The 16,144-nt window shown below is 38.2% G+C and overlaps 1 non-coding gene across 1 annotated transcript; it reads left to right on the forward strand.

Moving 5' to 3' along the window:
- Positions 1–503: 503 nt before the first annotated feature.
- TRNAG-ACC (transfer RNA glycine (anticodon ACC)) lies at positions 504–576 on the forward strand. Its single transcript has one exon. It is a non-coding gene; the product is annotated as a tRNA-Gly (tRNA).
- Positions 577–16,144: the final 15,568 nt, after the last annotated feature.

Genomic DNA, 16,144 nt, shown 5'->3' on the forward strand with positions numbered 1-16,144 from the left:
AGAAGGTTGTGGATTACGGCCCTAGAGGCCACTAGGGGCAGGCTCTCAGCGTGTGTGAGACAGCGATTCGAGCGTCCAGAGCTTAATACTGTCTGGCTCTAAGGGCAGGGGTGTCTCTTACAGGAAGTCAGTTGTACCTCTGGGAAACAATTGCTGGCAAGATCAGGACTGGTCCTCTCTTCTCTTTGACCTGCTGCCCTTCAGTCATTGATCTTATTTTAATGCAAGCTCCAGCATTTCAAGGTAATTTCCTATACTAGTAAAAATGTATTTATAGGTAAAGGAGAAATGATTATAGAACTCTCACCTATGTCTGGTAGCTTTTAGTTTTTAACCACAGAGGTATCTGCTATATATGACCCAACTTTCAAATAATTGCAGTCCTTTGGGGATTCCAGGGTAACAAGATGGAGAGTTGGCAAATGTAAGAAACTATATTTGTATTAACTGAGGGCCCACTGGTAAACTGGTTCATCATATAACATTGAAATTCGCTCTCAGGGGGAGGGTATAGCTTAGTGGTAGAGTGTATGCCTACCATGCATGAGGTCCTGGGTTCAATCCCCAGTACCTCCATTAAATAAATAAATAAATAAACCAATTTACTACCCCTTCCAAATAAATAAATTATTTAAAAAAAAAAAAGAAAGAAAGTCACTTTCTCAGCTGAACATCCCCATTGTTCTTCTAAATTTCTACCCGCTCCTGGCATATCCCCATAGTGCAGCATGAGAGGGAAAGATTAGAAGGAGCATTATTTAGAGAGATGGATTCTTCTGCTTGCTGCAGTGAATGGCCTGGTCCTCTCCAGGAAGTCGTTATCTGGGAAGGGGCAAGAGAGAACCATATGGGAGCTTGAAATAACCTGTGTTTTGATCTGGGTGTGGTAACAAATGTATACATACTTCTAAGTATGTACAGATATACTGAGTTGGCCTCTCAAGATTAGTGTAATCTGTTATACTTGTGTTATACTTCAATAAAAAAGTAAAATAGTAATAGTGGTAATGAGAAGGAATCAGGATCCAGTTTCTTCCCATCTCTCAGCCTTATGTTTCGCTGCTTCAATTCTGGGCAGACATCGTGGTGCGTAATATCAACCAAGGCGATGAGAGCTGGTTCTTGGGAGAGGAAGGCAAAACACCTTTAGCTATTACCAGTGTTTGTGTCCTGCCAAAGGGCCACAGTATATAAAAGGATGTGTAATATACTTGTGATATTAAAATTTAATGGGGGAGGTGTTTTAGGGGAAAGATGTCTAAAATGTCACAGGAGTTGGGAAGGCAATGAAGGTAAAAAGACTAGGGAACATTGCACTAATCTGATCATATAACTGCTGGTTTATTTTGCCTGTGCTTGAACTTCATAAAACAATCATATAGTATGTGGCTGGAGTTTTATTCCATTGGTCCATTTGTCTAACTTCGTGGTAATAACACATTAATAAAATAGCATATTTAAAAACTCTTGCAATTAGGTAGTGTAAGTCTTCCAAACTTCTTCTTCAGAATTATTTAGGTTATTTTAGACTTCATGCATTTTAATATAAAATTTATAACAATCTTGTCAATATCTGTAAAAACATGAGATTTTTGTTGGAATTAAATCTATAGGTGTATTTGGGAAGAATGGACATCTCAACTATATTGATTCTCATAGTTCATGAAAACAGTATTTTTTCTCTTTTTATTTAGGTCTTTAAGTTCTCTTGGCAGTGTTTTGTTGCTTTTAGCGTAGAAGATTGTGCACATTTATTCATTCTTAGATATTTGGTATTTGAAAATGCTTCTGTGAATGATACATATTTTTAAGATTTCATTTCCCAAATTTTTCTTGTTAATGTATACTAATTGATACTGGTAAATGGATTTCAGTCATGCAACGTTGCTAAATTTACGTATTAAGTCTAACGATGTGTTTGTAGATTCTGTGGGCACTTTGACATACCCAATCATGTCATGGGCACAAAGTGGTATTCATACTCCTTTATTTCCAACTTTGTAGCTTTTATGTTTTTGTTGCATTATTGCTCTAGCTAGGATTTCTAGTACAATCCCGAATACACAGGGTGACAGAGTATATCCTTATCTTGCTTCTGACATCACAGGGGAATTTTTTCAATATTTCATCTTTACATATGATACTAGGTGAAGTATTTAAACTTTAATTGAGATATACTTTGCAAATAATAAACTGCATCCATTTAAAATGGGTTAAACCAATGGGTTAAACCATCGTGAAACCACCTCTGTCATCAAGATAATGACCATTTCCAACACCTCCAAGAATTTACTAGTAGGCAGAATTCTAAGAACGATCCTCAGTGGAGGTCATCCTTGTAAAATCTCCTCCACTTTGAATGTGGATGGAACCTGTGAATGTTATGAGATGTCATTCCCGTGGTTATATATGTTATATGGCAAAAGGAAGACTATTCAGCTTGGCCCAACTTCATCACACAAGCCCTTTAAAAGAGGAGCATTTTCTCTGTCTGGAAGCAGCAGAGAGATTAAATCAGAGAGATTTAAAATTTGAGAAGGACTTGACCTGCTTTTGCTAGTTTGAAGATGGAATAGCCACATGAGAAAGACCTCAGGTGGTCTCATGAAGCTTAGAGCTTCTGACTAACAGCCAGCAAGGCATCAGGGACCTCAGTCCTACAAACACAAGGACATTCCAGCAGCCTGAATGAGCTTGGGAGCAGACTCTTCTGCAGGGCTTCCTAAGAAAAATCCAGCTCAGCCTTGATTTCTGCTTTAGGAAACCCTCAGCAGAGAGCCCAGTAGAGCCCGCTTGGACGTCTGCCCTAAAGAACTGTGAGATGTTAAAGGTCATTGTTTTAAGCTGCTGTGTTTGTGGTAATTTTTTAGGTAGCAATAAAAAACTAAAACATTTTGATACCTGGAAGTGGGTGCTGCCTTAACAAATAACCTAAAATGTGGGTGTAGGTTTGGAATTAGGCAGATGTTGGAAGAATTTTAAGGAGCATAATAGAAAAATTCTGGATTACCTTGAAAAGACCTTTAGTAGAAACACTGCATAGTAACAGGTTTTGAGAATGAAACATGATATTGGGAACTAGAGGAAGGGATGTCCTGCTGTGTAGTGGCAGAAAGCTTTGCAGAATTGTCTCCCACCCTTACGTGGAAAATGAAACTTACCAAGTGACGAACTTGGACATTGAGCTGAGAAGACTTTGCAGCAAAATGTTGAAGGGACAGCCTAGTTTTTTCTTGCTGCTTCTAGAAAAATGTGAGGAGAGAGATAAATTGAGTGAAGAACTGTTCAACAAAAGGGAACAAAGACTTGATAATTGGGAAATTGTCAGCATATCCAGGTGGCAAAAGGTGATACAATGTAAAAATGGCTGCTGAACGTGTGACATAGAAAAAAGGCTGAGGGTGTAGTTATACAACCTTTACTGAAACTTCAGAAAGATCAAAAGATCAGAGTATTCAGCTACACAAAACGATCTGAGTATTCCACCCTTCCAAGAGGTTATACATCTAAATCAAACCAGAAGACTTCTAGGACACTTAAGAGCATTGTTCCTCAGCCATCTCAGGAGAAGCCAAAGAGGGAAGAAATTCTACCTCTGAATGGCAGCTTTGCTATAAAGTTATGAAACTATGGAGTTTCATCCTGCTTGCGAACCTGTGAGTGTGATGAGATATCACACTGGAGAATGCATTATATGAAACAATTTACCTTGAAATAAGGAGACTGTCAGTGAGCCGAATTCAATCACATGATCCCTTAAAGGCAGAGGTTTCTCTGGCTAGTGATAGAAGAGAATGTTGGGAAGAGAAGTCAGAAAGATTTAAAGACTGAGAGCTTGATGTTCTTGACAGCATTGAAGATAGAGGGGGGCATGTGAGAAGAAAGGATGAAAGTCTTCAGGATATGAGTGGTATCTACCTACCAGCCAGCAAGAAAATGGGGACCTCAGTCCTACAGCCACAAAGAACTGGGTTCTTCCAACAACCTGAATACTCTTGGAGGCACATACTGCCCCCTGCCTGCTACACACATCCTTGACCTCCAGGTAAGAGTCCATCTGACTGATACCTTGGTTTTGGTCCTGTGAGACCTGAAGAAAACAACCCAGTTAAATCCACCTGAACTAAGAATCTTCCAAACTGTTAGGTAAAATTTTTGCTGCTAATATTGTGGTATTTGTTACATAGCAAAAGAAAACTAATATGTTAGTCTTTTGAATTTTAGCTATCCAATTGGTATGCAGTGGTATCACTTTTTGATTTTATTTTTAATTTGCCTGATGATTAATGATGTCAAGCATCTTTTCTTATGCTTATCCTTTATCTGTATATCTTTTTTGGTGACATATCTGGTCATATCTTTTGTTCATTTTTTAATTGGATAATTTTTTTTTATTATCCAGTTGTAAGAGTTCTTTATATATTCTGGATATAGGTCTTCTGTAAGATATATGTGTTGTGAATAGTCTCTGTGGCTTACCATTCTGCCTTCTTAATGTTATTTTTTCAAATTGCAAAATTTTATAAATTTTGATAAAGTTCAATTTATTGATTATGTTTTTTAAGGTTCAAGGGTTTTGTGTCTTATTTAGAAATATTTTTCTGACCCCAAGTTTGCAAATATTTTCTCTTTTGTTTTCTTCTCGGTGTTTTATAATTTACTTTTTCTGTGTATGATGTCATGTGAGGGACAATATTTACTTTTTTCCTATTTAGACATCTAGTTGTTCCAGCACCATTTGTTAAAAGGTTTTTCTTTTGTCAATTGAATTTCCTTGGTCTCTTTGATGAAAGTCAATTGACCATATACATGTGGGTCTATTTCTAGACTCTATTGGGTTCTCTTTATGTATACATATACACATTTATATTTTATTTTGCAAATACCATATTGTCTTGATTACTGTAATGTTGCAAAAAGTCTTAAAATTAGTTAGTGTAAGACCTCCAATTTTGTTCTTTAAAAACATTGCTTTGGTTATTTTAGGACATCATCTTACCAATTTCTACAAGAAAACCTATTAGAATATTGATTGAGATTGCACTGAATCTATAGGTCAGTTTAAGGATACTTGACATCTTTATCTTATTGAGTCATTCAACTCATGAATACAATATTTTATCTCTCCGTTTATTTACGTCTCTGATTTCTCTCTGAATTTTTTATTTTAGTTTTCAATGTGTAGCTCTTGTACAGTGTTTGTTGGATGTATTTTGTATTTTTAAAGGTCTACTGTTTATGGAATGACTTCTCTTAATTTCATTTAATGATAATTCATTGCTACATATAGAAAGATTAGGAAGTTTTATATATTAACACTGATCTTGCTAAGCTCACTTATTAGTCCTAGTAACTTTTTTGAAAATTCCTTAGAATTTCTAAATATAATCCTGCAATCTGCACATAAAGACAGTTTTACTTCTTCCTTTTCAATCTATACCTTTAAACTCTTTTTCTGGCCTCTTACTTGCTATGATCACCATGCCATTGTTGAAAGAAAGTATAAGAGTAGACATTTTGACATTTTCTTGATCTTAGGCAAAATACTTTAGTCTTTCCTTATTAACTACAAGTATTTTTGTTTGCTTGCTTTTTCTTCTTTTGTTCTTGTTTTTGGTAGATGCTGATTATTTATTTGGAAAATTCCTTTCAATTCTTAGTTGACTGAGAGTTTTATAAGGAATGGCTGTTGAATTTTATCAAATACTTTTGCTTCATTGGTCGAGATCACCTATTTTTTGATCTGTTGATAATGTTGAATTCCATCAATTGATTTTGAATATTAAATCAGTGTTGCATTCATGAGATAAATTCCACCTAGTCATGATATATTCCCCTATTAATATATTGCTGGATTCAAATTGCTAAAATTCTGTTGAGGATTTTTGCATCTATGTTTGTGAAGAATATTGGTCTCTGATTTTATTTTCTTGTAATATCTTTATCTGGTTTGATGTCAGGTTATGCTAGCCTCATGAAATAAGGTAAAAGTGTTTCCTCCTCTTCTATTTTATGGAAGAATTTTTATCAAGTTGATTTTATTTCTTCTTTAGATGTTTGGTAGAATTCTCCATAATGCCTACTGGGATTGGTGTTTTCTTTGTTAGAAAGTTTTAAACTACACATTCCGCTTCTTTAAAAGATGTAGACTATTTATGCCTTCTATTTCTTCTTGAGTGAGTTTGCTAGTTTCTATCTTCTCTCTTTCTCCCCTGATAAATCTAGCTAAATATTTATCAATTTTATTGATTTTTTTGGTTTCATCTTCTTTATGTTTTATTTTCAATTTTATTCACTCTCTACCTTTATCTTTATTATTTTTCTTCTTATTATTTATTAGACTTTAATGTATTCTTCTTTTTCTGGTTTCCTAAGGTGGAAGCTTAGATTGCTGACTCGAGACATCTCTTATTCTTTTTTAAACATAGCATTTAATGCTGTAAGTTTATCTTTAAGTACTGAGTTGTATTCTATAAGTTTTGATATATTATGTTTTCACTTTCACTCAATTAAAAATGTTTCCTAATTTTCCTTGTGATTTCTTCTTTGACCCATAAGTTAAATAGAAGCATGTTGTTTAATTGTCAACAATTTGGGGATTTTCCCCATATCTTTTTGTTATTGATTTCTAGTTTAATTTTTTTATGATTCGTGAGCATAGAAAACATTTTGTATGATTCACTTTACTTCATATGCTTTTTTAGGGCCACGTTACTATCTCTCTTGATGGATGTTTCTTGTGCACTTGAAAATGAAGTGCATTCTGCTGCAGCTGGATGAAATAGTCTATAATTGTTAATTAGGTCAAACTGGTTGGTAGTGTTGTTCAAATCTATATGCTTACTGATTTTTTGTTTTCTTGGCAGATCAGTTCCCAAGAGAGGAGTGTTAAAATCTCTAAGAATAGTTGTGGATTTATCTATTTCTCTTTTTACTTCTATAAATGTTTGCTTCATGTATTTTAAAGTTCTGTTATTAGATACACACACTTTCAGGATTATTATATCTTCTTGATGAGTTGAACCCTTTATCATTATGAAATGGCCTTTATATCTGATAATATTTTTTTTTGTTGTGAAGTTTACTTTTCTGTTATTAAGAAAGCTACTCTGAATGCTTTCCCACTAAGTGTAACCCAAGAAAATCCCAGATCTATAAACTGTATTTTCAAAAACAACTTCATGTGTAAATAATCACTTCTGTGTTGATCCTCAAACAAATCAAAACAAATTCAAAAGGAAAGTTTAAGAACAGGGGAGGATATGCTTGTCTAATAATTTTAGGCACAAACATCAATTCATAATAAGCCTCTGAGTAAATGTGAGAAATAGAGAAGCTTTTGTCAGTAACACAGCAAAAAGCTTCTCTATTTCTCTAATAATGCGATGAGAGATCAGCCTGCTGATATATTTCATATTAAATTTTAATTTTGTCTATAATGAGCATCATTTTTTTGAATCAGTCAGCATTCTCTCCATGGCTTATATGATACACAACACTCCAGTGATTTGAGATGTTGCATTCTGCCAGTAAATTGGCCAAGATCCTAAATACATGCATTCCCTGTGATCTGTGGTCCTGAAAACTCAATATCCCACAAAGACCTGGTATATTCCACTGGACAGCAATGAGCTAGGATGAATTAAGCAGAGTGGTTATGGCTCTATTACTGTAGATGACTAGCTATAAGCTTGATTTAGGGATGGCTTTGCTTGTTCTAATTCTTCCCTGCTCTGGTTGGTGAAGCTGGAGCTGACTGGAGTGGGTGTGGGGTGGATGGGATCAGGTCTTGGTGAAATAGATGCACTCACTAATGGTGAAAGGGTTATTGGCTACAGTGGATGGTCCTGCATTAGACGTCACATAGCCTTACTACCGCTATTTTCCAAGCATCACTGCTTTAAGGACTTGTATTTTTTAATCTGTCTGCTAATGACTCAAGCAGCAGGAAAAACTGTAATGGGTTGGTTGGAGCACCTCCTCAGGTTCTCCTAATCCCCTCCATTCTTCAGAACCCACCTCCATTCTCTGGGATGCCTCCCCTACTACCTTAGTCTTCACCAACCTCAAATTTTCTCTGACATTACTGGACATTCCATAATTCAGCATCAAGTATGCATGACCTTTTGCATTGTAGTTTTGAACACTTGTTCCCACAAACAAAAGCTAATTGATTGTTGAGATCAACTCCTCAACATAAAAGTTTCCATAATTTCGGTTGAATGAATGAATGAGCCAAAATTTGGGATGTTGGATTGGGGAGAATTTTGTGCTGTTACTATATAGGAGAAGCTGTCTGCAATATTTGGTTTCTATACTTCAGTATATACCGAGTGAAATTTCTTACACTTTTTGACTGTTTACTGGACTACAAGGAGAAGAGTTTAACTCAGAAATATTCCAGAAAGATCAAGGCATTACATTTTTCTACATACCTCTCCTGTATTTGCCACAGGTCAGAATACTTGTAGTTATGATATCTTTTAGTTTTCCATTTTTTTTTACTACATTTGATTTCTAAGTTAGAGGACACAGTAGCTGCTAATTCAACTACAAGTAAACCTCCTTATTGAAGATAGTATAACACCACCAAGATATTACTAATTCTTGGAATCTGAAAACTTAATACAATGATTTCAAAATCTGGCTAAGGATTAAAACTACGTGCAGAACTTTGTGAACAGTTAAATATCCATGATCAGAAATTCTGTTCAATAAATTTGAGAGGGAAACAGAATTTTGAAAAGTGCCCAGATAGTTCCGTTGATCATCCAAGTTTGGGGATCTCCATCAGCAGGCTGATCCGATGATCACAGCCTAGCCACGGTAAGCTGGGCTGTTGCATCTGCTAGGCACTATGCTCCTTTGAAGGAGAGTGGCAGTGTGGAGACGACCCAGTCCCCCCTGTTGGTGGTTGCACAGCTAAGGATGGAGAACTTGCTTACGTTACAAATTTTACCTCAGTGGTTGGTTCTATGAGAGGTCTATGCTGGGCTTCATTTTATGTTCCAAGGCTTTGTGGCTCTTGATGCAAGAGGAAAGGAAGAAAAATTCCAATAAAAATTGCCAATAAACAAGGCAACTAGGCAAAAAAAAAATTTCTAATGATTTTTTTCATGAGTGTATGTAAGAAGATAACTAATCATTTGCATGTCTCTAGGACAGTTTTTTAAAAAAAAAAGTAGGCATTGGTATTTTTAAAAGGACGTTTTTGTAGCCCTTTGTCAATTATCTGTGTGAAATCAGGCTTCAATCCTTAGAAAGGTTAGTGGCCCTCATCTAGGCACTGGTACCTGAGTCAAAGTAGAACTGGGAGTTCTCACTGCATGAGCTGTGCCTAAGTCATTCTTCCTGCCTTGTTTCAACTCCTTCAGCTCCCTCAGTCAGTTGAAGCCTTCCTTCTGAGCTACAGAGGAGTGGCTAACATGTCATGTCAATCAGATGAAGAGTTTTAGTATCATTCGTATCTGGCTCTTGTGAACTCTGGCAAATAGATGAACATTACCTTCAAGGGCAGGTGTGCAAGGCTGTTATAAGGGGTTTTTCCTTCTGGCGTTGGCATTGTGCTTCAGACAGAATCATAGTGTATGTGGTTCCACTTGGAACTACATTAATCGGCAGGTGGGTAACTCCCACGTGAAGGCCTCCCCCATCCCGATTGTGTTGTGTACAACATTCTAGTTCCAGAGTTTAGCACAAAGCTTGGTTAGAGTAGCAGCTCAATGCTCTAGACCACTGTTTCCCAACCAGGGATGATTCTGCTCCCCAGAGGACAGGTGGTAATGTTTGGAGACATTTCTGGTTGTCAGAACCAGGGAGAGGAGGAGAGGGAGTGTGCTACTGGCATCTAGTGGGGAGAGGCAGGGATGTGGCTACTAAACATCTTACAATGTCCTTTGCAAACGTGGGTGCTGCACATACCTGTTGGGGTGGTGTATTTCCCTCCATTGCCTTCAGTGGATGCTGTTACAAAATGGATGTGCCGGTTTTCATGGTACAGCTAGGACTATATCAGGGAGTCAAACCTGCCCCAACAAACTACCAGCCACCTGGAAAAGACCTGTACAGTGACCACAGTACAGCAGGAACTCAGGGGCAGGGGGGCTGGACTGGTTCTAAAAGTGTCTCAGGGTTGGGATCACATCATGCCAGAGGCATCCGTGCATGTCGGGCAGCCTTTCAGAAACATGGCTCCTCTTTTAATTTCTTCCTTGGTAAAGTTAACTGGCCTCTGCTAATATCTCAGATTTTTCACTGCTCTGGTTCTTTGAAGATCAAAGGTATAAAAATTAAGAGAGAAAGAAGGAAAAGAAGCACTTGACAAATTTGGACAAGTGTCAGACCTTGCTTGCATGTACTTTATTGATTCATAAAAATGGCAAATGTCCATTATAAAAGATTCAAGCAATGCAGACAAGTGAAAAAAGACGACAAAACTGCTTAAATCCCACCACCCAGAAATAACAAGTGAGCATCCTTACCGACGTAGCCTTCTATGTAGACAGAGCGATGTGAGGAAGAGAGAGACAGAATGCAACAGAAAGAAGGGCAGTGAGATGGATGGATGGGGACAGAGAAGCAAAGGAACTTGCCTTAGGTGACACAGCTGGCTCTGGTCCTGGTCACCATGGGATTCAATCCCATGTTAAAAGCTAATTAAAAAAAAAAAGTAAAATCATGAAATCTTATTCAGATGTAAAATAAAATGTTAAAGATTGCATTTAACTCATCACTAATCTGGGAACTGGTAAGATGTGAGTCAAAGAAAAATCCGAAGAACAAACACATTGATAGATCAGGAAAGTGGGTGGAGGAGGAGCTGGGCTTGTCCCTCTACCGGAAAAAAAAATCTGATTGCCTGTCTATAGAAAAAAATTATTTTGCATTTGCTATCACTTATCCAAAACTTATAGAGTTGTAAAATTGCTCAGAGGCAATGAAAGACTAGAACCAGAAAATCCTGGGAGGGAAGAGCCAGAGAATACATAATTTTCCTGTGGAGACATCCAGTAATCTATTCTGCTGCTTCTGAATTTCCTTATACCCAGATGTTCTTATTGCAGGATCCAGATGTCTTCTGAGATTTCTATTTCTTACTCTTGCCAAAGGGAATTTTTAAGCCCTGCAGGTACAACTTCAAGGATCAGAAAGAGCTAAAAGATATCTTTGTGCTTTTACATGTTTTCATCCTTTATTTTTTTTCAAAAATCACATGCTTTATTCTAATGACCAAAATCTATAAACAAAATATAATAATTTCTTCCCTCCTCCCCTAGCTCCTCCCATATCCCCTGCCCCTGGAGGTCACCAAAACAATTTATTATATATTCATCTATAATTTTCTCATGTTTCACAGGCATACACAAACATTTAAACACATGCGAGAATTTAGGTTGTGAGAGTTTACACAAGTGGAAACATACTATCTGTATGAATGCATCTTGCTTTTCTCATTTAAAATGATACATTGAGGCAATCTCAGATACACAGGTATTGATGGAGGTCATTCACATAAGTAACTGCAGGACATGGTGTGACAGGGATGCCAGCCTCCCAGACTCTGATCCCTGGACCTGAGTGAGGAGGAAATGCAAACAGTTGTGCAATAGGAGAGAAGCTGTCCTTACAGGAGGCATGGTGGGGATTGAGGAAGAAGAACTGGCTTTGTTGTTCGACTTGGGTCAGGACAGAAGCACAGTCAACCATCCTCGTCCATCTAGAACGCACATGGGCACCCCCATGTAGGATGATTTTCACAATCAGGCAGGGTGTGAGTGGGGAGCATTGCTCAATCATTTTAAAGAAAATAATTATTTCCTTAGTGATAAAAGCCAAATAATTTTCAAAGAAAATGATATATTTACCTTTGGGAAAAGGACTTTCCCTCCCCCACCTGCTAAGAAATTCTGAAATTCTAACAGAGCCGAATTAGCACATCAGAGGAGTGCTTGCTACACATAGCAAATTAAACATTCCTGTTCTCTAGAAGGCCTCACGCCCCAACACTGAACAAAACCTGGAAGTTGTTTGTGTGTTAAAAATCAGTGATCAGAAAGAAACCTCCTCATTACTAATAGAAATTTATATTACCCGGAGCCAAGAAAAAAAGTTTGGTGAAAAGAATGAGAAGAAAAGAAGTGTTAAAAAAATTCAGAAGAAGAAAACAATGAGAGTTTCTCTTGTTTTGTAAGACTCTTTCCTACCTAGAAGGAAGCAAACCCTTAAAGCATCGCGATCTTTTTAACCTGGAGGATGTGGAAACCGAGGACCCTGAGAGGAGGGAAGGTTAGCAAAGAGGATCTTAAACCAAAAGCACCTGAATTGCTTTTCCCACCTATCTCCCCAGCCTCAGACCTGCAGTTTCAAAAAGCAACTCCTTTTCAGTGGTACTTCTGTCCATTACTTGCTTTTTGTTTCAATCAATCAACACATGTTTTATCCGTCATTTACTATGTGCCTACAGCTAAAGGGGTTACAACGTCCAGATATGGTAAGCTCCTTAAAGGCAGAAAGTATCCTGTCAAAGAGCCTAAACTTAAAAATAATATACAAGGCAGAGTGTAAAGAACTTTTAATAGTGTGTGAAATCTTAATGCTTCTTGAGAATTTTGGAAATTTTCAGCTGAGAGGAATTGTAAGAGGTAGAAAAGTTTCTCCTGCATCAGGGGCTTAATACACGTGTGAGGTTTAGAAGGAGTGATGCATTTCAAACTGGGCTCTCAGAAAAGGTCTTGGTGAGGCAGTAAGATGTCAGGAGAATAAAAACAGCAGCAATTACAATCATGGCGGGAATGATATTAAGAGGGGCTCCCGTTTGCTAAGCACATCATTTTATTTAATCCTCACAAGCGCCCCAGGATTTTTTGATTATTCCCATTTTAGAGGAGAAAAAGAGGCTTAGGTCAGTTCAGGGGATGAGTGAGGCTGTGGTAAAGCCACTGAAACCACAGGCTTAGACCCCAGGAGCACACCTGTAGGTGAGGGAGTTGAGTCTATTACTCACTGCAACAGTGGATGAACACACACCATAGGGAGGGGTGGGGTGTCTCAATAAGGGGGTGTTAGAGCGATTACAGGATTTGGGATTTAGATGTGTAAATTTGGGAGTGACCAAGGAAGTGGAGATTCCCTCTTGACTGAGCAATTCTATGATTGGTTAATACATCTTAGCTAGAAGGAGGGCAGACCAGAGGGGGTCAAGTTATAACTGGTACAGAAGTAGCAGCCACTCATTTAGCCAAGGAGACAAAGGATGCTTGACATTCTGGGTGTGTGGAGGTCTGTCTGAGTGAAAGTTCTGAGACTGTGACCAGGAAAAGAAAACTAAGATTTCGCTGTAAACATCAGAAATCCTAATAGCGTTAAGGCTCAGTCGTGAGTTCCAGGATGTTAGGGGCTGCCTTTTCCTTTCTAACTTCTGAGCAGTTTCAGCAGCCAGTTGACTTCACTTTCTTTGGCAGCACAGTAGACCTGTCGTGAGAATTAAATGTCACACAGACCAAGGACCTGGCACCACAGAAGGCTCTCCATCACCGGGTTATTCCCGGAGGAGGAGGAAGACCAGAGATGGTGAGAGGATGATTTCCCACCACTCAGAAGGTGGAGGAAGGGCATCTGATTGTTCAATGGCAGGAGTGAAGGCAGGTATATGGAGACAATGTCGTTTCCCTTGAAATTCCCACTAATTGGCTAGACTCACATTTTGACACCTTTTGATGCTTGGGATCTATGTTCATTCAGGATCTTTTTTTTTTTTTCTTCAGAAAAAGGCAAAGACATCCTCTTGATTCCCCAGCAACATTCCCCTTTGTTATTCTGGGCATAGAGAGAACATGACCTGAAGACAAACTGTTTTTACAAGAAAAGGCTCCTTTTTTTTTTTTTTTCCTTTCCATTGCAGATAGTGGTGAAGCAAAGCGGAGTTCATCACCTAATTTGTTTCCATTTATACACTCACAGACAACATTTATTTCTTAAGATCGTAGAAAGCCCCGATGCAGCAAAAACCTTTACTGCATAATTAATTTCCAGCACATCAGGTGGTGACTAAAGCTCAGCTGTAGTTGCCAGGAAATAATTTTTTTTTCAAACCTAATGATAAGACGAAGTAGAAATAGCTGTTCAATTTTAAAGTGGATTTTATACGTTTCCAATGAGTAAACCCAGTGAACAGCACTGGTATATGATTTGTTTGGACATTTCTAGTTAACAGTGAGCCCGTGCTATTAAATATCCTCCAAGTGATCGTAGTGGGGGAAGGGTCTCCTCCCGCTGTTCAAAGGTGGGCGCATTTCATTAGAGCTGCTGTGAAGTAGAGCATTTGGCCATTTCAGAGGCAATTGCTGTTCTTACAAATGATATCATGAAAGGAATTGACAGTGTTTAGCAATGTAAGCAAAATGAGGACTGCCAAAAAAATGCAGCATGCCTCCAGATGACCAATTTTTCCTGCCTAAAAGAGAGAAGATGGAGAACTCTCAACATGAAAAGACTTGCACAGCGAAAGAGAAAACCTTAGAAAAATTTCAGTGTTCCCCCTGCACTGATTTTTCACACTCATAAGAGGATGGATGAATAAGAAAAGGAGAAAGGGAGGCTTTCTGGACACTGTGGGACTCAGAGATTATTCAAGATATGATTTATGCTCTTCCAGACAGAAACTTGCCAAAGGCCAGAGTTTTCATCCAATAAATGATGACAGTAGGCTTCTTATCATGTTCTCGCTGTCATTAAAGGAATCTGAGATTTAGGTTCTGTTTGTCGCTAGAAAAGTTTCCTTTCCTTCATTTTTGGTTGCATCCAGCACTTCTTAATCTTCGAGGATTCACATGCAGTTCATACCATGTAAGCTCAGTGATTTATATTACAGTTGTGGACATTAAAATCCAAAGAGATAACCAGATTAGCCAGGATTGACCAAATCATATCTGTGCAGGGTGCTAAGATTCAGTTCCTCAAGCTTGCCATTTTTCTTCATTGACATATCATATTTATTAATGTTTAATTATGCTGTACATTTTGAATTAGTTTGACTATGATTTATAGTTGGAACCCAGAATCAATCTAATGATTCCAGACTTACTTGGAAACTTGATTTTCTTTTTTGCCTTTTTATGGGAGTCCCTGTGCTGGGCAGGCTCTAAGGAGGGAGCACAGCATGCCATTAAGTAGATTTGCAATTGGGTAGGGCTGGATGAATATATGCTGCCAGCTTATAAGTTGGATAGTTTTTGGTTGCAAGTGCAGAAACTTTGTCACTTACTGCTGTATGTCCCCAACTCTGTGGGAGGCCCAGAGTGCAATAGGGCTTCAAGGATCTCTGGAGCTCAGACCAGAAATGTGCTGGCAACAGCAGTGGAAGGGCCACGGGCTTCGGAAGCAGACAGCCTTGGGTTCAAGTCCTGCCTCTGCCCTGCTCACTACCTGTGTGAGCTCAGCTTGGTTAAGAAATCTCCCATGTTCCGTTTCCTCTGCAAAATGGAGTTCATAAATGTGTTCTCATGAGGTGGGCATTCATTAAGATAAAATAGATCTCTGGGGTTAGAGGATGGAGAACTGGAGGCCCAGGGAGGGCAGACAGGCAGGCAATGCCCAATCTGCTTTCTGCAGTAAAAACAACACTGGGATGGAGGACACAACTCAAGGTCACACCTCACCACGCACTTTGTTCTGCTTTGGGATTTTGATTCAACAGCCACGTGGTTTTACTCTCATGGTGTACGGGGAGTGATTCTTTAACCTGGAGGCTCTGGACAAAGCCATTGTCACAGAGGACAAAGAGCACTACTAGACCAAGGTGGCCGTGTGGGGAAAGGTTCCGCCAAGTAGCTGAAAACCTCAGGGCTTTGTGATTATTTCACCCCCAAACGGAAAAAGATAGAAGTGGACAAAAATGCCCTAGGAGCGAGAGAGAGAGCACTAAAATGTAGAAGTAAATAGAGTTGAAAACTGAGAATTATTTTCTTTGCAAACATCTTCAACCTTCAGGGGACAAATCTACCTAATCTTTTAAGCATAATATTTCCAATTATTTTTATAAGAAAAACTATCAACTCTAATACAAGTGCAAAGAGCACACAAAAAGATTATCTATGTATACGTAAATATTTTATTAAGATAAAATATAATATTTTACTTGAGATTT

This window comes from Vicugna pacos, chromosome 11, assembly GCF_048564905.1.
Source record: "Vicugna pacos chromosome 11, VicPac4, whole genome shotgun sequence".
Lineage (NCBI taxonomy): Eukaryota > Metazoa > Chordata > Mammalia > Artiodactyla > Camelidae > Vicugna > Vicugna pacos.